The sequence below is a fragment of the Herpailurus yagouaroundi genome, unplaced genomic scaffold (genome assembly GCF_014898765.1).
Source record: "Herpailurus yagouaroundi ecotype Mexico unplaced genomic scaffold, PumYag 141, whole genome shotgun sequence".
Taxonomy (NCBI): Eukaryota; Metazoa; Chordata; class Mammalia; order Carnivora; family Felidae; genus Herpailurus; species Herpailurus yagouaroundi.
In genome coordinates, this window is record NW_024412396.1 from 55,121,478 (window position 1) to 55,141,962 (window position 20,485).

Consider the following 20,485-nt stretch of genomic DNA (forward strand, 5'->3'; position numbering starts at 1 on the left):
AGAGATTTTTCTTATTTATTTCTTCATTTAATTGATTAATTTACATTGTTATAGACTCATACATTTTTTATTCAATACGTTATAATCCTACCTATCATTATTTTGATGTTCAGATTATCTCAGATTTAGCCAGATCTTCAAACTGACTACTGTATCTTTTTGAGAGCATTCTTACATTTTTGCACTACTTATATTTTTTTTCTACTTCCCTTGACCCAGTCTTGGAATCAGCCATTTCTCCAAGCAGGCCTGCTTTTCTTCAGTGGAGAATGGTGTTTATATTCCAAGAGTATTCATTACTACTGGGTTGTTAATGTTTCTAAAATATCTTAGCAGATGGAGCTGGGAAGTGTGTGTGTGTGTGTGTGTGTGTGTGTGTGTGTGTGTGTGTAGGTATAGATGTGTGTATGTTTATGTGTGCATATATGTATGTATATATAAATGAATGAATACACACATTCATAATACACATAACTACACATATCTATACCCACTTCTACATATATTTTTTAAGTTTATTTATTTATTTTGAGAGAGAGAAAGAGAGACAGAGAGCAGGGGAGGGTCAGAGATAGAAGGAGAGAGAGAATCCCAAGCAGGCTCTGCACTGTCAGCACAGAGCCCAATGTGGGGCTCGAACTCACAAACCATGAAGTCATGACCTGAGCCGAAACCAATAGATGGACGCTTAACCAACTGAGCCACCCAGGTGCTCCCATTTCTATATCTATTTATGTCTTTCTATATATTAAAATCTCTGGAAAATGAATGAATGAGCCACAGAGAAAACAGGAGAAAATATTTGCAGTGCATATTTTTAAAGGGAATTTGTGTCCAAAATGTGTTAAGAACTTGATAATAAACACATAATGAATATATTATTTAAAACTATCCAGGCTATAAACATAGACATAAAATAAATGTGAATTAAGTAATATGAATAACATAAATATAACACATGTATATATTTATGTAATAAATAGAAATAAAAAATACAATAATAAATATACAAATAGAATAAAACATAATAATAAAAATATCCCACAAATGGAAAAAGTTTGAACATGCCCTTGCAAAGAAAATAGGTAAGTAGAAAACAAGCACGTGAAAAGGTGTGCAACATCTTTAGTCTTCAAGGAAATGTAAATTAAAATCACAACAAATATCACTCCCCTTAAAATGGCAGAACTTTTAAACAATGACAAGTATTGATGAGGATGTAGAGCAATTGGAACTTATAGGGCTGTGAAATGGTTCATCTGCTGAAAAAAATTTTTATCCATAGTCCTTGTGCATGAAACATATATCGACCCTGTAACTTAATGTTTTCATTCTTAAGTGCTTGCTCAAGAGAGATGAGATCCTATGTTCATAAAATGTCTCATGCAATAATGTTTCTGGTAGCTAAATTCATAATAGGGAAGATCTTGGAATCACTTAAAATGTTCACCTTGTGAATGGATAAGCAAACTGGTATATTGATACAATGGAGTGTTACTTGGCAACAGAAAGGAGAGAATTATTGATATGTGCATATCATGGACGAATCTCAAAAACATGCTGAGCAAAAGAAAACAGACATGAAAGAGCTCATCTTTTATGATTCCATTCCTATGGCGCTCGACAACAGTTACAGCTAACCTATAGTGATAGAGTTCAGAACAGCAGTTGCTTAGTGGTTAGGGTGGGAAGGGGAAAATTAACTGGAAAGGGGAAGAAGGGAACTTTTGGTTAATAGAAATCATCTATAGTCTAATTAGCTTATGGGTCACATAAGTGACAGAGATACATCTGTCAAAACTCATAGAACCATGCCCTTAAGATCCATGCATTTTCATGTATGTAGATGATACCTTGTGGCAGGCAGACTAATGCACCCCCTACCAAGATGTTCCTAATCCCCAAACCTGTGTATATGTTACCTTTGAAAGCATAGGACTTTGCTTATGTAATTGAGTTAAGGGTCTTGAGATGGGAAGATTCTCCCGGATTAGCCAATGAGAATGGATAATCATAATGTAATCATAAACTTTCTTACAGGAGGGAGGTGGGAGGGCCAAAGTCAGAGAGAGAAGAGGAGATGCTATTTCTGAAAGAGGACCATGAACCAAAGGATGCAGATAGACTCTAGAAGCTAGAAACAGCAAAGAATGGATTATCCCTGGAGCCTCTGGAAGGAACACAGCCCTGCCAACTTCATGATTTTGGCCTTGGAAGGTCCTTTTTTGGACTTCTGACATTCAGAACTGTAAGATAATAAATTTGTGTAGTTTTAAGTCACTATGTTTGTGGAAATTTGTAATAAGCGGCAGTAGTAAAGAAGCTAAGATATATAGGCATACCTCATTTTATTGTGTTTCACAAGTATTGCATTTTTTCATAAGGTGAAGGCTTGTGGCAACAGCATGGATCAAGTTTATCGGCACCATTTTTCCAACAGCATTTGCTCACTTCCTATCTTTGTGTCACATTTTGGTAATTCTTGCAAAATTTTAAACTTTTTCATTGGGCACTCACAATGTGCCTATTATATTTGTTACAGTGATCTGTGGTCAGTGATTACATCTCACCGAAAGCTCAGGGATAGTTAGCATAAATTAAGGCATGTACATTATTTTTTACAACATATGCTGTTGCACACTTAATAGGCTATAGTATAAACATAATTTATATGCACTGGGAAACCAAAAAACTCATTTGACTCACTTTTTTGCAACGTTTGCTTTATTGTAATATTGGCTTTATTGCAGTGTACCGGAACCAAAGCTACAGTATCTCTGAGGTATGTCTGTACTTCATTTTGAAAAAAAAAGGTATTAAAAAATGAACATGGGGTGCCTCAGTCAGTTAAGTGTCCAACTCTTGATTTTGGCTCAGGTCAGGATCTCACGGTCGTGAGATTGAGGTGGGCATGGAGTCTGCTTGGGATTTTCTTTCTGCCCCTCCCTTTCTCGCATGTGATTTCTCTGAAAATAAAATAAAAAATGCACTTAAATGAGCAGTCTCATGTGCTACCAAAAAATAAGTAAAAAAAAAAGCCATATTGTGGAACAGACCTGGACACTACTCTGAATTGTGCCATCTGCCAGTTCAGCAGTTCAGCTGTGGAAACTTTGGAAAGTTATGTAACATCTCTAAGGCTCAGTTTCTGAGTCTACAAAATCACGATTATTAAACCTGGTTTACCTCTCAGAACTGTCATGAGGAATAAAGGCAATAAAATAAGAAAGCATTCTAATAACAAAAGACCAAAAAGGTAAAGCCTTTTTTCAGTTAAAAAAATTTTTTTAATGTTTATTTATTTTTGAGAGACAGAGACAGAGAGAGAGACAGAGTGCAAGCAGGAGAGGGGCAGAGAGAGGGAGACACAGAATCCAAAGCAGGCTTCAGCCTCTGAGCTGTGTCAGCACAGAGCCTGATGAAGGGCTTGAACTCAAGTGCTGCGAGATCATGACCTGAGCTGAAGTCAGACACCTAACCAACTGAGCCACCCAGGTGCCCCTAGCAATTTTTTAGCACTGATCAGCTGGCACCTAAGAAAGAGGTCAACCTGGGTATTCTGTTCTTCAGTAGTCCTACTAAAGGTCAAACAATATTTTCAATTTCTTATTGATTCTCCAGAAAACTTTGAGAGGTTTGCTGGTGAGCCCAGGAGATAGGTGCCTCTGTTAAAGAGGACCAGGTTCCTTCATCAATTCCTCATTAATTAGCCAGATCCCCACCATGTCCCTTATCAGAGTTTCTCACTTGTCAGGCTTAAGGAATGAGTTCATTATATAATAATAATTAAATTTATTTTGAAGTTCTGGCAATTCAAGTCACTTAATGTTTCTTGGAAGTTCTGCTTCCATTCTTTTCTGCGGTCACCATCCTGGTTATAGCCCTCATAACTTCATGTCACACAAACTTGCTGGTGAGATTATCATCAGACTCATTTTCCTCAATCTCTCTGGCTCAAGAAGTCATAAGGGCTTCTTCTAACCTTGGGCAACAAATTCAAACTCCCCTGCATGGCCGCCAAGCATCTTTTTCCCTCCTCTCCTCTACATCTGCAATCCTATTTTTTTCTTTCCCCCTTATACATGTGTATTAGTCAGCTGTCATGAGAAAATACCACAGACTGGGTGGCTTAGAGAAGAGAAATGTATTTCTCATAGTTTTGAAGACCGGGGGTCTGAGATCAGGGTGCTGGTGTGGTCAGGCTCCCGCGAGAGCTTTCTTGCCTTTTCCTGTGTCCTCACGTGGCTGTGAAAGAGACTGAGCGTGCTCTCAGGTTCTGGTATCTCTTCTTACAAGGACAGTAACCCTAGCAGAAGGCTCCACCCTCATGATCCATCTGAACCTAATCTCCTCCCAAAGGAGGCGATCACCATCTCTAAATACCATCCCATGGAGGGGGCGGGTAGGGTTTCCACATGTGAATTTGGGAGGAGGGACACAATTCAGTCTGTAGAAACATATTCTGTTTCAGATGTAGTTTTACCTGCTTATTTAATCCTACTTGCTCCTTTCTTTGGGTTGGGCTGCTTGCTTTTATTTTCTAATTCTCTTCCTTTTCAAAACCCAATTCTAAATTCTAAGAAGCACACTTTCAGTTTAATCCTTCTTTTGTTGGGCTTTCTCCCATTTCATAAAATACTCCTTTGTGCCATTTTAGTTTGTGTATACTTGATTTTAAGCATTTTGCCATATATTTTTATTCTGAAATTACAATTGGGTTGTAGTGAGGCAAATGCCATATTTTGAAGAATAAATACTGCTATAAAGAGCATCTCTCTATTATGAAAAGATTTTGACAGCCTAACTAATGGGTTACCTATCTTTAGCACTATGAGACTCCATTATAAGCAAGAGGAGAAAAAGGCGCAGTAACTGAGAGTTGATTGTGGCAAGATTTAGAATCATTGGATTTTCAAGCCTCTATCTCTCATATTACATATTTTAAAACTTCACATCTTAAGAAGTGACTTAAGATCATATAGTTAGTTAATGGTGATGATAGAGACCCAGATGTCTTTCTTCCCATTCTATGGTTTATTTATTTATTATTTTTTAAGTTTATTTATTTTGAGAGAGAGAGAATCCTAAGCAGGCTCTGCACTGTCAGCGCAGAGCCCAATGTGGGATTTGAATATACAAACCGTGAGATCCTGACCTGAGCCAAAACCAAGAGTTGGACGCTCAACTGACTGAGCCACACTGGTGCCCCTATGGTTTATTTATTAAAATGTATTTTTCCACTGAAAGCCTAGTTGGTTCTATTCGTTTTCTGTTGGTGCTTAACAAATTATGACAAATGAAGCTGCTTAAAACAGACATTTATTATTCCCATAGCTTCCATGTTTCAGGAGTCTCAGCACAGTGGAAATGAATCCTCTGCTCAGGGTCTCACAAGGCTGCAACTAAGGTATTTGAGAGCTGGGGGTCCTCCTCCAAGCCCATGTGAGTATTGGCAGAATTCATTTCCTTGAGGATGTAAAATTCATAGCAACAACAAACTCATTACTTCTTCGAGGCCACCAGGAGAGTCTGTTGCTTCAAATCTCTGGCCTGTAAACCCTCTTTTAAAAGGCTTCCTAGGGCACCTGGGTGGTTCAGTCAGTTAAGTGTCCAACTCTTGACGTCAGCTGAGGTCATGATCTCACAGTTTGTGAGATCTAGCCCCACGTCAGGCTCTGTGCTGACAGTGTGGAGCCTGCTTGGGATTCTCCCTCTTTCCCTCTCTCTCTGCTCGTCCCCCACTCATGCTCTCTCTCTCTCTCTCTCTCTCTCTCTCTATATATATATATATATATATATATATATATATATATATATATACACACACACACACATACATACACACAAGCTAAGCTCTCCTTAGCTTATATATGTGTGTGTGTGTGTGTGTGTGTGTGTGTGTGTGTGTGTATATATATATATATTTTAAAAGGCTTACCTGATTAGATCAGGTCCTCCCAGCATAATCTCCATTTTGATGAACTCAAAGTCAGTTGATTAGGGACCTGATATTTGTAAAAATATCCTCACTTCTGTTATATAATGTAACCTAATCATGGAAAGGACACCCATCATATTTGAAGCACTCACCCACACTGTAGGCCAGAGGGTTATACTGGGTATGTATATTGGATTAATTTTTAAAAATTAGAACAAGTAACAACAGAGAAAAACAAAATCATTTCTGGTGTGGCTTTCTGAATAAAACACCATAATGTGTTTCTTTCTAGTCATTTGTTCTTGTTGCCCTTCCCTATTCCCCTTTGGGTTTTTTTTCTCCCCATACTTTAAAAATAGAGTCATATACTATATATAACTAAATCTGATACTTCATTCATTTGGCATTATTTTGTAAGAATTTTTACATGTTGTTCTATATCATCCCCACAGACATAATTTTTTCTTTAGTAAACATGTCTCTTTAGTGTGGAAGAAATGGGAAGTGTAGATAAGCAAAAAGGGAAAATAAATCAAATTGCAATATTCAGAATTCAGCCTGAGTGTCATACACTTTCAGATTTTTTATTTTGGTCTGAATATTTTGAGTATACTCATATAGATATATTTCAAGGTGGAGACAATTTTTGGACCTCACCTCTCGGCATTCAAATTTCCCTTTGGGGAAGATGTCACAGTACTAAAAAAAAAAAACACTCTGATAATTCCTTGGGGCATAAGATGGGACTCTGAGTTTCAGGATATTGGATGATGTCAAGATGTCAGAGAAGGAGAAAGCTACACAGCAAGGTGGAGGAGCAGAATCTGGAGCTCTCAGGAAGTGTGGGAGGTGGGAGTGAAGAGCTGATAGAGGGAGAGAGGAGGGACAGAGAGGTGATGGTACACTGCTGCACACTGTGCAATGTTCCTTTCCCCAGCTCAGTTTTCATTGCATCTGCTAGAAGTTTGAATTCTTGGTGTGAAGGATTTGTTGATGCAATGCAGGGTTTCTCAGCCTGGGGACCACTGACCTTTTGGGGCTGGATAATTCCTTGTTGTGCAGTCCCTGTGCACTGAAGAGTGTTTAGTAGCATCCCTGACCTCTACCAACTAGGTGCCGATGGCAGCCCCCCTTCCATTTATGACAGCTAAAAGTATCTCTAGACGTTGCCAAGTATCCCATGGGGGCAAACTCAGTTGAGAACCCCTGTTGTAATGGAAATGGTAGGAGTGGCTACGTTTTTGTGTTGGGTGATTATGTTGGCTTTGTAGTATGCCAACTTGTCTAGGCTCAACCGCATTCTCCAGTGGATTTTTCTGGTCAGGGTAGGTTTCTGGTCACCCTGTTGGTGTGAAGCAGCAACTGAACGTGCAACTGTTCTAATCTCCTTGAACCCTCCTTCAGCATCTCCCATTCCGGTGCATGAAATTTCACGGAGAAGGGCTGTGGCTTCTGTAGGATGCCCATGTCATTGTGTTAGTTTGCCAGGGCTGCTATAACAAAAAGCCACAGACCAGGTGGCTAAGCAACAGGAATGTATTTTCCCACAGTTCTGAAGGTTATGAGTTTGAGACCAAGGTGTTGGTGCTGGGTTGGTTTCCTCTAAGCCTTTCCTTAGCTTGTAGATGGCATCTTCTTTCTGTGTCTTCACATCAGATTCCCTTGGTGTGTGTGTGTTTCAATTCTAATTTCCTCTTCTTATAGGGATACTGGCCACATTAGATCATGACCCACCCTAATGAGTAATTTTAACTTAAATAACTTATTAAAGACACTATCTACAAATAAAGTCACATGCTGAGGTACTGGGGTATATTAGGGATCTCCAGAAAAACAACCAATAAGACCCCCCAAAAATATGTAAGTAAGATATAAATGTATATATAGGTACATATCTATACATACATATATGCTTATAGCTATATCCTATTTATACTATATTAATTATAATATAATTATATAATAAAATATGTTATTAATATTATATATATAATACTTTATATGTATAAAAGATTTATTATAAGGAATTGGCTCATGTAATAATGGAAGCTGAGAAATTCCAGGATCTGCCTCCTGGAAGCTGGAGATCCAGGAAACACAAGAGTGTAATTATAGTCTGACACTAAAGGCCTGAGAACTAGGGGAACACATGGGGTAAATCTCAGTTCAAGGGCAGGAGGAGACTGATGTTCTAGCTCAAGCAGGCAGAAAATTCATCCCTTCTTCTACTTTTTGTTCTATTCAGGCCCTCAGCTGATTGGATGCTGCTCACTCACACTGGGGGTCGGGGGGAGGTCCATCTACTTTGCTGAGTCTACCCATTCAAACGCTAATCTCATCCAGAAGCAACCTGCAGACCCATCCATAAATCATGTTTAATCTGGGCACCCTGCATCCCCGTCACTTTAATACATAACATTAACCATCATGTGGGAGTGAGGATGTCAACATGTGAGTTGGGGGGTGACAATATTCAGCCCAGAGCAATTATCAAAGTCAGAGGCCACAAGAACTGACGTGGGCTTATTAGCCTGTCATCATGGACCCTGGCTCATTTGTGTGGGTTCCCTCATGTCCTCTCCGTACCTTACTTCACCTTTGCTTCCAGCCTGTCTGCCTTGTGGACTTCAAGTTCTAATATCAGACACAAAGGAGGAGTATTTAATCAACTCCCACAATTGTGTAAGATCAGATTTATGTAGCAAGTATGTATGAATGATATATGTAAATACCCATATTTGGTATATGCTTCTTTGATTGAACCCTGACTGATACAGCAGGGCAGAGGCAGAACACCAGGCAGACAGAAACTGAGGGTGAGGAGGGCAAAGGGAGATGTGGATCCACCCTCCCCTGCTCAAGAAAGGGCTTGCGGGAAGCTTCACACTGCACTAGGGTAGACAGTTAGAGGGGGTCAAAGAAATCTGAAGTAAAGGTCATGGGTAGGGTGTACTACCTGTGATTTTGTTCACATGAATAAACACAGAAACAATTTTAATGGCGCTATGGTTTGCTATTGAGTGGCTGTTCTACATTTAGCTTTACCTTGTGGTTGAATTTTTTTTTTAAGTTTATTTATTTTGAGAAAGAGAGAACAAGGAGGGGAGGGGCAGAGAGAGAGAGAGAGAGAGAGAGAGAGAGAGAGAGAGAGAATCCCAAGCAGGCTGCCTACTGTCAGCCAGGTCAAATGAGGGGCTCAGTGTCACATCTCAGGAACTGTGAGATCATGACCTGAGCTGAGATCAAGAGTTGGACACTTAACTGACTGAGCCACCCAGGAGCCTCTTGTGGTTGAATATTTAAGTTGTTTTCACCCTCCTCCCTTCTCATTATAAATAATACTTAGATAATGGTCTTATTTTGAATTAAGGATTACATTTTTATAAGCATGAAATTACTAAGTATGTCAATTTGTGTCTCTGAGAAGAAGATGTAGGTGGGAAGTGGGAGAATCTTGAGAATGATAAATTAGGGAGGGAACAGGAGTGGTTGGGGGAACCCTCTGGCCATGGTGCAGAGCCAACACCTGTGAAGGGAGAGATGGAAGTTGCAGCTGATGGGGTGCCCAGGGCAAAAGCTGATGTGTGTTTGTTTAGGCAGAAGTGGCCTGACTCAAGTCCCCTGTGTGCTCAGCCATTGGCTGGGATCAGGTTGGGAGAAGCATGGTATCCACCTGAATTCATGATGAATTAAGGTTACCCTTTGTAAGCAGGTCTTTTTGAAAAAGAGTTCAGCATTGTGCACCCTTACACTGGGCCATAGGATACGTATGTATGTATGTATGTATGTATGTATGTATGTATGTATTTATTTATTTATAATTTATATCCAAGTTACTTAGCATATAGTGCAACAATGATTTCAGGAGTATGTTCCTTAATGCCCCTTACCAATTTAGCCCACACCCCTCCCACAACCCCTCCAGTAACCCTCTATTTGTTCTCCATATTTAAGAGTCTCTTATGTTTTATCCCCCTCCCACTTTTTATATTATTTTTGTTTCCCTTCCCTTATGTTCATCTGTTTTGTGTCTTAAAGTCCTCATATGAGTGAAGTCATATGACATTTGTCTTTCTCTGACTGACCAATCTCGCTTAGCATAATACCCTCCAGTTCCATCCACGTAGTTGCAAATGGCAAGATTTCATTCTTTTTGATTGCCGAGTAATACTCCGTTTTATACATATACCACATCTTCTTTATCCATTCATCCATCAATGGGCATTTGGGCTCTTTCCATACTATCGCTATTGTTGGTAGTGCTGCTATAAACACTGGGGTGCATGTGTCCCTTTGAAACAGCACACCTGTATCCTTTGGGTAAATACCTAGTAGTGCAATTGCTAGGTTGTAAGGTAGTTGTATTTTTAATTTTTTTAGGAACCTCCATACTGTTTTCCAGAGTGGCTGCACCAGCTTGCATTCCCACCAATGATGCAAAAGAGATCCTTTTTCTCTGCATCCTCACCAACATCTGTTGTTGCCTGAGTTGTTAATGTTATCCATTCTGACAGGTATGAGGTGGTATCTCATTGTGGTTTTGATTTGTATTTCCCTGATGATGAGTGATGTGGAGCATTTTTTCATGTGTCAGTTGGCCATCTGGATGTCTTCCTTGGAGAAGTGTCTATTCATATCTTTTGCCCATTTCTTCACTGGATTACTTGTTTTTTGGGTGTTGAGTTTGATAAGTTCTTTATAGATTTTGGATCCTAACCCTTTGTCTGATATGTCGTTTGCAAATATCTTCTCCCATTCTGTCGGTTGCCTTTTAGTTTTGCTGATTGTTTCCTTCACTGTGCAGAAGCTTTTTATTTTGATGAAGTCCCAATAGTTCATTTTTGCTTTTGTTTCCCTTGCCTCTGGAGATGTGTTGAGTAAGAAGTTGCTGCAGCCAAGATCAAAGAGATTTTTGCCTGCTTTCTCCTCAAGGATTTTGATGGCTTCCTGTCTTACAGTTAGGTGTTTCATCCATTTTGAGATTATTTTTGTGTATGGTGTAAGAAAGTAGTCCAGGTTCATTTTTCTGCGTGTCACTGTCCAGTTTTCCCAGCACCACTTGCTGAAGAGACTGTCTTTATTCCATTGGATATTCTTTCCTGCTTTGTCAAAGATTAGTTGGCCATACATATGTGGGTCCGTTTCTGGGTTCTCTATTGTGTTCCATTGATCTGAGTGTCTGTTTTTGTGCCAGTACCATACTGTCTTGATGATTACAGCTTTGTAATACAGCTTGAAGTCCGGGATTGTGATGCCTCCTGCTTTGGTTTTCTTTTTCAAGATTGCTTTCACTATTCGGGGTCTTTTGTGGTTCCATACACATTTTAGGATTGTTTGTTCTATCTCTGTGAAGAATGCTGGTGTTATTTTGATAGGGATTGCATTGAATATGTAGATTGCTTTGGGTAGTATTGACATTTTAACATTATTTGTGGGGCGCCTGGGTGGCTCTGTCGGTTAAGCGTCCAACTTCAGTTCATATCATAATCTCACAGTTTGTGGGTTCAAGCCCCACGTCGGGCTCTGTGCTGACAGCTTGGAGCCTGGAGCCTGCTTCGGATTCTGTCTCCCTCTGTCTCTGCCCCTCCCCTGCTCATGGTCTGTCTCTCAAAAATAAATAAATGTTAAAAAAAATTAACAATATTTGTTCTTCCTATCCAGGAGCATGGAATATTTTTCCATTGTTTGTGTGTCTTCTTCAATTTCTTTCATAAGCTTTCCATAGTTTTCAGTGTATAGATTTTTCACCTCTTTGGTTAGATTTATTCCTAGGTATTTTATGGTTTTTGGTGCAATTGTAAATGGTATCTATTCTTTGATTTCTCTTTCTATTGCTTCATTGTTGGTGTATACGAATGCAAACAATTTCTGTGCGTTGATTTTATATCCTGCAACTTTGCTGACTTCATGAATCAGTTCTAGCAGTTTTTTGGTGGAATCTTTTGGGTTTTCCATATAGAATGTCATGTCATCTGAAAAGAGCGAAAGTTTGACCTCCTCCTGGCCGATTTGGATGCCTTTTATTTTTGTGTTGTCTGATTGCAGAGGCTAAGACTTCCAATACTATGTTGAGTAACAGTGTTGAAAGTGGACATCCCAGTCTTATTCCTGACCTTAGGTGGAAAGCTCTCAGTTTTTCCCCACTGAGGATGATATTAGCATTGGGTCTTTCATATATGGCTTTTGTGATTTTGAGATATGACCCTTCTATCCCTACTTTCTTGAGGGTTTTTATCAGAAAGGATGCTGTATTTTGTCAAATGCTTTCTCTGCATCTATTGAGAGGATCATATGGTTCTTGTCCTTTCTTTTATTGATGTGATGAATCACACTGATTGCTTTGCAAATATTGAACCAACCCTGCATCCCAGGTATAAATCCCACTTGGTCGTGGTGAGTAATTGTTTTAATGTATTGTTGGATCTGGTTGGCTAATATCTTGTTGAGGATTTTTGCATCCATGTTCATCAGGGAAATTGGTCTATAGTTCACCTTTTTAGTGGGATCTTTGTCTGGTTTTGGAATCAAGGTAATGCTGGCTTCATGGAAAGACTTTGGAAGTTTTCCTTTCATTTATATTTTTGGAACAGCTTCAAGGGAATAGGTATTAACCCTTCCTTAAATGTTTGGTAGAATTCCCCTGGGAGCCATCTGGCCCTGGTCTCTTGTTTTTTGGGAGGTTTTTGATTACTAATTCAATTCTTACTGGTTATGGGTCTGTTCAAATTTTCTATTTCTTCCTGTTTCAGTTTTGGTAGTGTATACATTTCTAGGAATTTGGCCATTTCTTCCAGATTGCCCATTTTATTGGTGTATAATTGCTCATAATATTCTTATTATTGTTTTTTATTTCTGCTTTGTTGGTTGTGATCTGTCCTCTTTCATTCTTGATTTTATTTATTTGGGTCCTTTCCTTTTTCTTCTTGATCAAACTGGCTAGTGGTTTATCAATTTTTTTAATTGTTTCAAAGAACCAACTTCTGGTTTCATTGATCTGTTCTACTGTGTTTTTTTGTTGTTGTTGTTTTGATAGCATTGATTTCTGCTCTAATATTTATTATTTCCTGTCTTCTGCTAATTTTGGGTTTTATTTGCTATGCTTTTTCCAGCTCTTTAAGGTGTAAGGTTAGATTGTGTATCTGAGACCTTTCTTCCTTCTTTAAGAAGGCCTGGATTGCTATACACTTTCCTCTTATGACCGCCTTTGCAGCATCCCAGAGGTTTTGGGCTGTGGTGTTATCATCTTCATATTTTCCATGTACTTTTTAATTTCCTCTTTAACTTCTTGGTTAGCCCAATCATTTTTTAGTAGGGTGTTCTTTAGTCTCCGAAGTATTTGTTACCTGTCCAAATTTTTTCTTGTGGTTGATTTCAAGTTGCATAGCATTGTGGTCTGAAAATCTGCATGGTATGATCTCAATATTTTTGTACTTGTTGAGGGTTGATTTGGCCCAGTATGTGGTCTATTCTAGAGAATGTTCCATGTGCACTGGAGATGAATATGTATTCCACTGCTTTAGGATGAAATGTTCTGAATATATCTGTTAAGTCCATCTGATCCAATGTGTCATTCAAAGCCATTGTTTCCTTGTTGATTTTTTGACTAGATAATCTGTCCATTGCTGTGAGTGGGGTGTTGAAGTCCCCTACTATTATGGTATTACTATCGATGAGTTTCTTTATGTTTATGATGAATTGATTTATATATTTGGGTGCTTGCATATTTGGTGCATAAATGTTTACAATATTAGGTCTTCTTGGAGGATAAACCCCTTGATTATGATATAATGCCCTTCTGCATCTCTTGATACAGTCTTTATTTTAAAGTCTTTATTTTGTCTGATATAAGTATGGCTACTCCAGCTTTCTTTTGTTGACCATTAGCATGATAGATGGTTCTCCATCCCCTTACTTTCAATCGGAAGGTGTCTTTAGGTCTAAAGTGGGTCTCCTGTAAACAGCATATAGATGGATCTTGTTTCCTTATCCATTCTGTTACCCTGTGTCTTTCGATTGGAGCATTTAGTACATTGACATTTAGAGTGAGTACTGAAAGATATGAATTTATTGCCCTTATGTTGCTTGTAGAGTTGGAGTTTCTGGTGGTGTTCTCTGGTCCTTTCTAGTCTTTGTTGCTTTTGGTATGTATGTATGTATGTATGTATGTATGTATGTATGTATGTATTTATTTATTTATTTATTTTTTCATCTTTTTTCCCCTCAGAGGGTCCCCCTTAGAATTTCTTGCAGGGCTGGTTTAGTATTCACAAACTCCTTTAATTTTGTTGTTTGTCTGGGAAACTTTTAATCTCTCCTTCTATCTTGAATAAAGAATTCTTGACTGCATATTTTTCTGATTCAGCACACTGAATATATCCTGCCACTCCTTTCTGGCTTGCCAAGTTTTTGGATAGGTGTGCTGCAAACCTGATCTGTCTTCCTTTGTAGGTTAGGGACTTTTTTTCCCTTGCTGCTTTCATGATTCTCTCCTTCCCTGAGTATTTTGTGAATTTGACTATGATATGTCTTGTTGATGGTTGGTTTTTGTAGAATCTAATGGGAATCCTCTGTGCTTCCTGTATTTTGATGTCTGTGTCTTTCCCCAGGTTAGGAAAGTTTTCTCCTATGATTTGCTCACATAAGCCCTCTACCCCTTTTTATCTCTCTTCATCTTCTGCGACCCCTATGATTCTGATGTTGTTCCTTTTTAATGAGTCACTGATTTCTCTAATTCTTAAAATGTGCTCTTTTGCCTTAGTGTCCCTCTTTTTTTCTGCTTCATTATTCTCCATAAGTTTGTCCTCTATATCCGCCAATTCTCTGTGCTGCCTCATCCATCCTTGCTGTCATGGTATCCATCGAGATTGCAGCTCAGTTATAGCATTTTTTATTTCATCCTGACTAGTTTTTACTTCTTTTATCTCTGCAGAAAGGGGTTCTAATCTATTTTCGACTGCAGCTAGTATGCTTATTATCGTGATTCTAAATTCTGGTTCAGACATCTTGCTTGTGTCTGTATTAGTTAAAGTCCCTGGCTGTTGTTTCTTCCTGCTCTTCCTTTTAGAGCTAATTCCTTTGTTTCATCATTTTGAAGGGAGAAAAGGAATTAATGAGGTAAAAAGAATTAAAAGTAAAAAATTAAAAACAAGACACACACACACAAAATCAAATAAATGATGCTAGATCCTAGGTGTGTTTTGGTCTTGGTGTTGAAAGGGGCTTGATAGATTAGAGGAAAAAAGGGGAAAGAAAAAAAAGGGAAATAGTTTGAAAATTTGAAAAAAATGAATACACTGAAATAAAATGAAATGATAGAAATAGAATTTGAAAAAACTTACACAAAAGTAAAGAAATATAGTAGAGAAAAATTAAATAAAAATATTTTCAATAAAAATTGAAAGTAAAAGTAATTTTTTTTTCTATATTCAAGAAAAGGAAAAGAAACGAAAAAGAGAAAAAAAAGAAAATTGAATAGCTGGACCAGTGAACAGACTGAAATATGATTGAAATTACTTCGTTTTCCCCTAGAAGTTAAACTGTGAATCACTTTATAGTCTGTAAACTAAGTAGTTGGAGAGATTTGTGTTTCTGGAGAGTGAGGTTGGCCCAGTTGCGGGGCTTAGTGTAACGGCTCGATTCTCCACCAGATGGCGCTGCTTAGCTTAGTGGGGTGGACTGCTGCGGAGCTCGTAGGTGTGTATGTGCATGCGCGGGAGCAGTGAAAATGGCGTCCCTCAGCTACACAGTCTCTGGTGTCAGAACTCTGTACTCTCCAGACCTGCAGTCACACACCGGTCCTTTGTCTCTGGCTTCTGTCCACTCCACGCTTTTATACTGTCAGTGAACACGCTGTCAGGTTGCCAGACGGCACCTCCCTCCTGAGTTGTATCTCAGGTGCGGCTGTTTTCCCCCAGCCCTCACTTCTGAGGGACTGCAGGTTTGACCCACTCAGACCTTCTGCAGGAGGGTCTCACCGAGTAGTGGCCAGGTGCTGGCCCCACCCAGGAATGTTTGCGGGTCCGTGCTGCTGCCAATGCCCAGAGACTGCAGCCGGGCGCCAGCCCACCCCAGCAAAAGTTCATGCGAACGTGTAGCAGCAGCATTTCAGGGATTATGGAAAATCGCAACACCCATCTGGCACCAGGCTTCACCTTTAATGACCTTCTTCCAGCACCAGGGAATGTGGTGGTTCTCTGCGATCTGCGGGGACTGGGTGGTCACAGAGCCTCTGCCAAATGTCCTTCCAGCAGTGGAACCGCTTCTCCCCATGTGGCCCGAGAACCTCCCAGACCCCACTCTGTTCCTGGGGATTCGCCCTTCTCACCAGAGCACCACCAGGTATTGAGCTGCGGAGTTTCAGACTCTCCGCTCCCCTGCTTATGGAGTCTTAATGGAATTTAAACCCTCTTATTTCTCCTTTCTCCCTTTTTAGTTCTGTCCCTGTGGTTGTTTCCCCTTTTCTACTTTCTCTCAGCTGTTTTTGGGGGGGGGGGGCGCTTTTCCCGAACTCTCCCCCCCATCTCCATCCTCTCTCTGCATGCAAAAACGGCTCCCTGCCTTCTGCCCTTCTCTCTCCCCCAGTTCACCTCTCTGTGCCCATAGTACCTGCTGAGTTCTGTGGTTCAGGGTGTGCAGATCGTTGTGTTGATCCTCAAATCAGTTTTCTAGTTGTGTAGGATGGTTTAGTGTTGATCTGGCTGTATTTCATCGATGTGAGATGCAAAAAAACCTTCCATGCTGTTCTGCCATCTTGGGTCCTCCAGGATATGTATTGTTTTAAGATGAATTGCTAACTTATTTTCCATGAGAGTTGTAGACTTGGGCACACTAAGCAATACAAGTCTCGCTACTTTGGACTCAGATACACACAAGCCCATGACACACCTGAAGTGAACGCGCACCCTGCAGATGGGTGGCTGCTTGGATCTCTCCCCTGAGTTTTGCCCCTCCCCACAGGATATGTATGAGCCTCTGCTCGCTGCCTTCAAACAGTCTTCAATTCCATGGCCACCCACCCTGCCTCCTGATGTCGCATGGCAGTCCCCAACCCAGGTCATGATTTGGCAAAGCAGGATTCAACCCTGCCATGTCCACATAACTAGGAATGAGTGACTTTAGCTTGTAAAGTAAAAATAAGGGCAGCTTCTTAAATGTTTAAAGTACAGTGACTCTAAGCTCTTACCTGCCCTCATTAGCCTAAAGCCATTTTCTTTTTCTAGCATTCTTTTCTTGAAAACCAATGTGGTGGGAAAGTCTTTTAAAGTATTAATTGAGGCACTGTCTTTTTACCTGCCAAGAATAGCTGTCCTCCCTCTTCATTTGATAGCTAAAGGAAAGAGCATCCAGAGCTGTGGGTACAAGTTATAGGGTGAGACAAAGATGCCAAGTTCATGATTTATATCACTCTAATGTAAGGCAGGATGGATTTTGATGTGGCACAGAGAAGAGAATTTACTTTCCTGTTCCAGGAATAGGAAGGAAGAGACAGGTAAAAGGAGCCCCTATCTGCCGCAGCAGAGCCAATGAGCTGGCCTGAGGAGAGGAGGAGTGTTCTGTGTGACCCCACCCTGCCTCTCCCCACACAGACCCGTGGTGGGGTTGGGTGTGTCTTTGTGGGGATGGGCTGCAGGTGGTCATGAGGAATGTCCGGGACAGGAGAAAAATTCCTTCCTTGAATTGGAGGGTTTCAAATAAAGACATTTTGTGCCTCGTTTTCTGCCTAGATCTTTTGAGATACTGTCTTAGTCTGTCTGGGCTGCCATAACAAAATACCATAAACTGGGAGACTCATCAACAATAGAAATTGATTATTGCTCACAGTTCGGGAGGCTGGAAGTCTGAGATCAGGGGGCCAGCACAGTTGGGTTCTCTCTTCCTAGTTGCAGACTGCCTGCTGCCTTCTCATCAGATCCATGCATGATGGACTGCAGAGAGGGAGAAAGATTCTTATGAGGTGCCAATCCCCTTTATCAGGGCTCTATCCTCCTGACCTCATCCAAACCTAATCACATCCTAATGGCCCCACCTCCTAATGCCATCACATAGGTGGGGAGGGTTTAATATATGAATTCTGGGAGGTCACAAACCCCATAGATTCTCCTCATACCACTAGGCATGGAGAAGTGGTGAAAATGGGGACCTGGCCCATCTATTCACAGGAGGGTCCAGAATGTGGTTGGGGGTGCAGATGGGATCTGAATGCTCTCATGTACCTGGGGATAGGGAAGGTGGAATATGACAATCAGCAGGCTGGTTGCCGGGAACAGAGCAGGTGGACAGCCATAAAATACATGGCTGATGTCTCACAGAATCTTCTGTGTCACAGGGCCAACCTGTGGGCCAGGTCGGAAGGGGGAGTTCAGAGCCATCGCCGGGTGGAGAGAACAGTGGAGGAGATGAGCAACCAGGAACACTGCCTCTCTTCCCCCTGGATGCTACTTTGTGATGTAAACTTTCCCTGAAGGACCGTCTGCTATTAGTGAAGGGGCTGGCACAAGAGTTCAAAAAATAAAATGAGTTGCAATGCAGTTTATTTGCTGCTGTGACGATGGATGAGCACATCTAGTATGTCCTCAGTCACAATCCTTACCCTGACCTGAAAAATCGAAAGTGAGGTTCTCCTGTGGCCGGCTGCTTTCCACACCCCCTTCCAGGGCTCCTCCTGGGGCTCTTTGTGGCCTCATGCCCCCCCTTGTGGTCGTTGCTTGATATGGCTCCCGCTCTGGGTGGGAGGGAGGAAGCTCCTTCACTCAGTCTGATTCAGTCAAAGTGGCTCAGAGCAAAAATGGCCTGAGGTTCCCAGGCTTATGGATGGCTGTTGGTGACATAAACATGGCTACTTCCTGCAAAGTGTGTCCAAGATGTCAGGATGGCTGAAGCAAGATGAATCACTGCCTACTGTGCCCAGACAGGTCTCTCCTAGGACAGTCTGGGCCCTGGGATGATTGCACTACCATCTTCTCTATGGTGAGTGTCTTCTTAGCTTCTCCTTTCCTGCTAGGAGCCCTCATTTGAGGTCATTTTGTCCTTCTGACATATTCTATCACATTAAAAAAAAAATATATATATATATATACCTTGAACCTTGGAATAGTTTTAAACTTACAGAAAAGTTGCAAAGATAGAAGAGTTCCTATATATTCCATACCCAGTTTCTCCTAGTAGTAACATCTTACATTCCTAAGGGACATTTGTCACAACAAATGAGGCAGTATTGAGAAACTATTATTAACTGAAGTCCATACTTTATTCAGCTTTCCCTAGTTTTTTTGTTTTTTGTTTTTTGTTTTTTTACACCTAATGTCCTTTTCCTGTTCTAGGATCCCACTCAGGGTACCTCATTACATTGAATCATGTCTCCTTAGGGACCTCTGGCCTGTGACAGTTTCTCAGGTCTTCTTTGCTTTTGATGAGATTGACAATTTTGAGGAATACTGGCAGAGTATTTTGTCGAATGTCCCTCAACTGGAACTTGACTAGACTGAGGTTATGGGTTTTGTGAGGAAGACCAGAGGTGAAGGACCCTCTTCATCACGTCGTATCAAGGGTACGTGCAGTCAATACAACTCATCACTGTTGATATTGACCTTGATCACTTGGCTGAGGCAGTGTTCATCAGCTTTCTCTAAAATAAAGTTTTCTTTTTCCCCCTTTCCATGCTGTACTCTTAGGAAAGACATCACCCTACACAGTCCTGTTCCATCACTTTCGAATCTCAGTGAGGAAGACCCTGTGTCTCCAGTGGTTGCTGTGTTTTTCAGAGTTGTTCCATAAGCAATTTATTATTTGTGGTACAAGGCACATTAAAAAAATAGAAAATATTAATCAAAAAGGCTTTAAAGACTTCATAGCAATTCAAATTGTTATAGCCTCAGCAGAATATCTTCCCAAAATTGGAATTAGAAAATCATGTAAGAACTTCAGTGACTCAAGAAAAATCACATAATTTGGCACTACCATCAATAGAACAGAAATTTTGTGGAAAATATGATTAAACAACATAATTAGAGGCATTGCCGAAATTAAGGCAAGAAAAATAAATATTTCGGAACTTGTGTGTAATTTGTAAATTACATGTGTCTGTACTTTATGACTCATCCAAACTTGACCGGTAACAGAACACCCAGGCATGTGCAATAATAATTAAATTCAGCTGTCTGATATTTGCCCGCTTGCAGTTGTGGCTTTTTGTGAAGGTGTATTTGTTTTGACAGGAGGGTAGAACATATTTTGCTTAATTTAGAACTTTTAGTTTGTTAGAGGTGTGGCCTATAGACCTCCCTTTGTACTCACAGCCTGAGCCCCCGAAATACTAGGGGCGGGTGTGACCGTTTGGAGGAACACGAGCATGACCCTCAGCATTGCCAGTGGAAAGCTTCCTCCCTGGCCACTTTGGTGTCTAGTTTGATTCTGTATTTGTTAATGTGCCTCAGTCGAACCGGAGGAGGCTGTGGTGGGGACCTGGTTTATAGCTGATGGCTTAGAAGCCAGGGGACAGCCTGGACTTTCAGCTGGCATCTGAAGGGGGGCGGAGGGGCATTCTTGTGG

At 40.5% G+C, this 20,485-nt stretch overlaps 1 long non-coding RNA gene across 2 annotated transcripts in view; it reads left to right on the forward strand.

The window, feature by feature from the left end:
* Nucleotides 1-20,485, forward strand: part of LOC121032144 (uncharacterized) — a 48,335-nt gene that overhangs the window by 9,326 nt on the left and 18,524 nt on the right. The window contains exon 2 of one of the 2 annotated variants that reach the window (XR_005791102.1): nucleotides 2,041-2,248. This is a non-coding gene — a long non-coding RNA (uncharacterized LOC121032144). Of the gene's footprint in view, nucleotides 1-2,040; nucleotides 2,282-20,485 lie in introns of those variants that run through there. The other variant, XR_005791101.1, reaches the window with a different exon arrangement.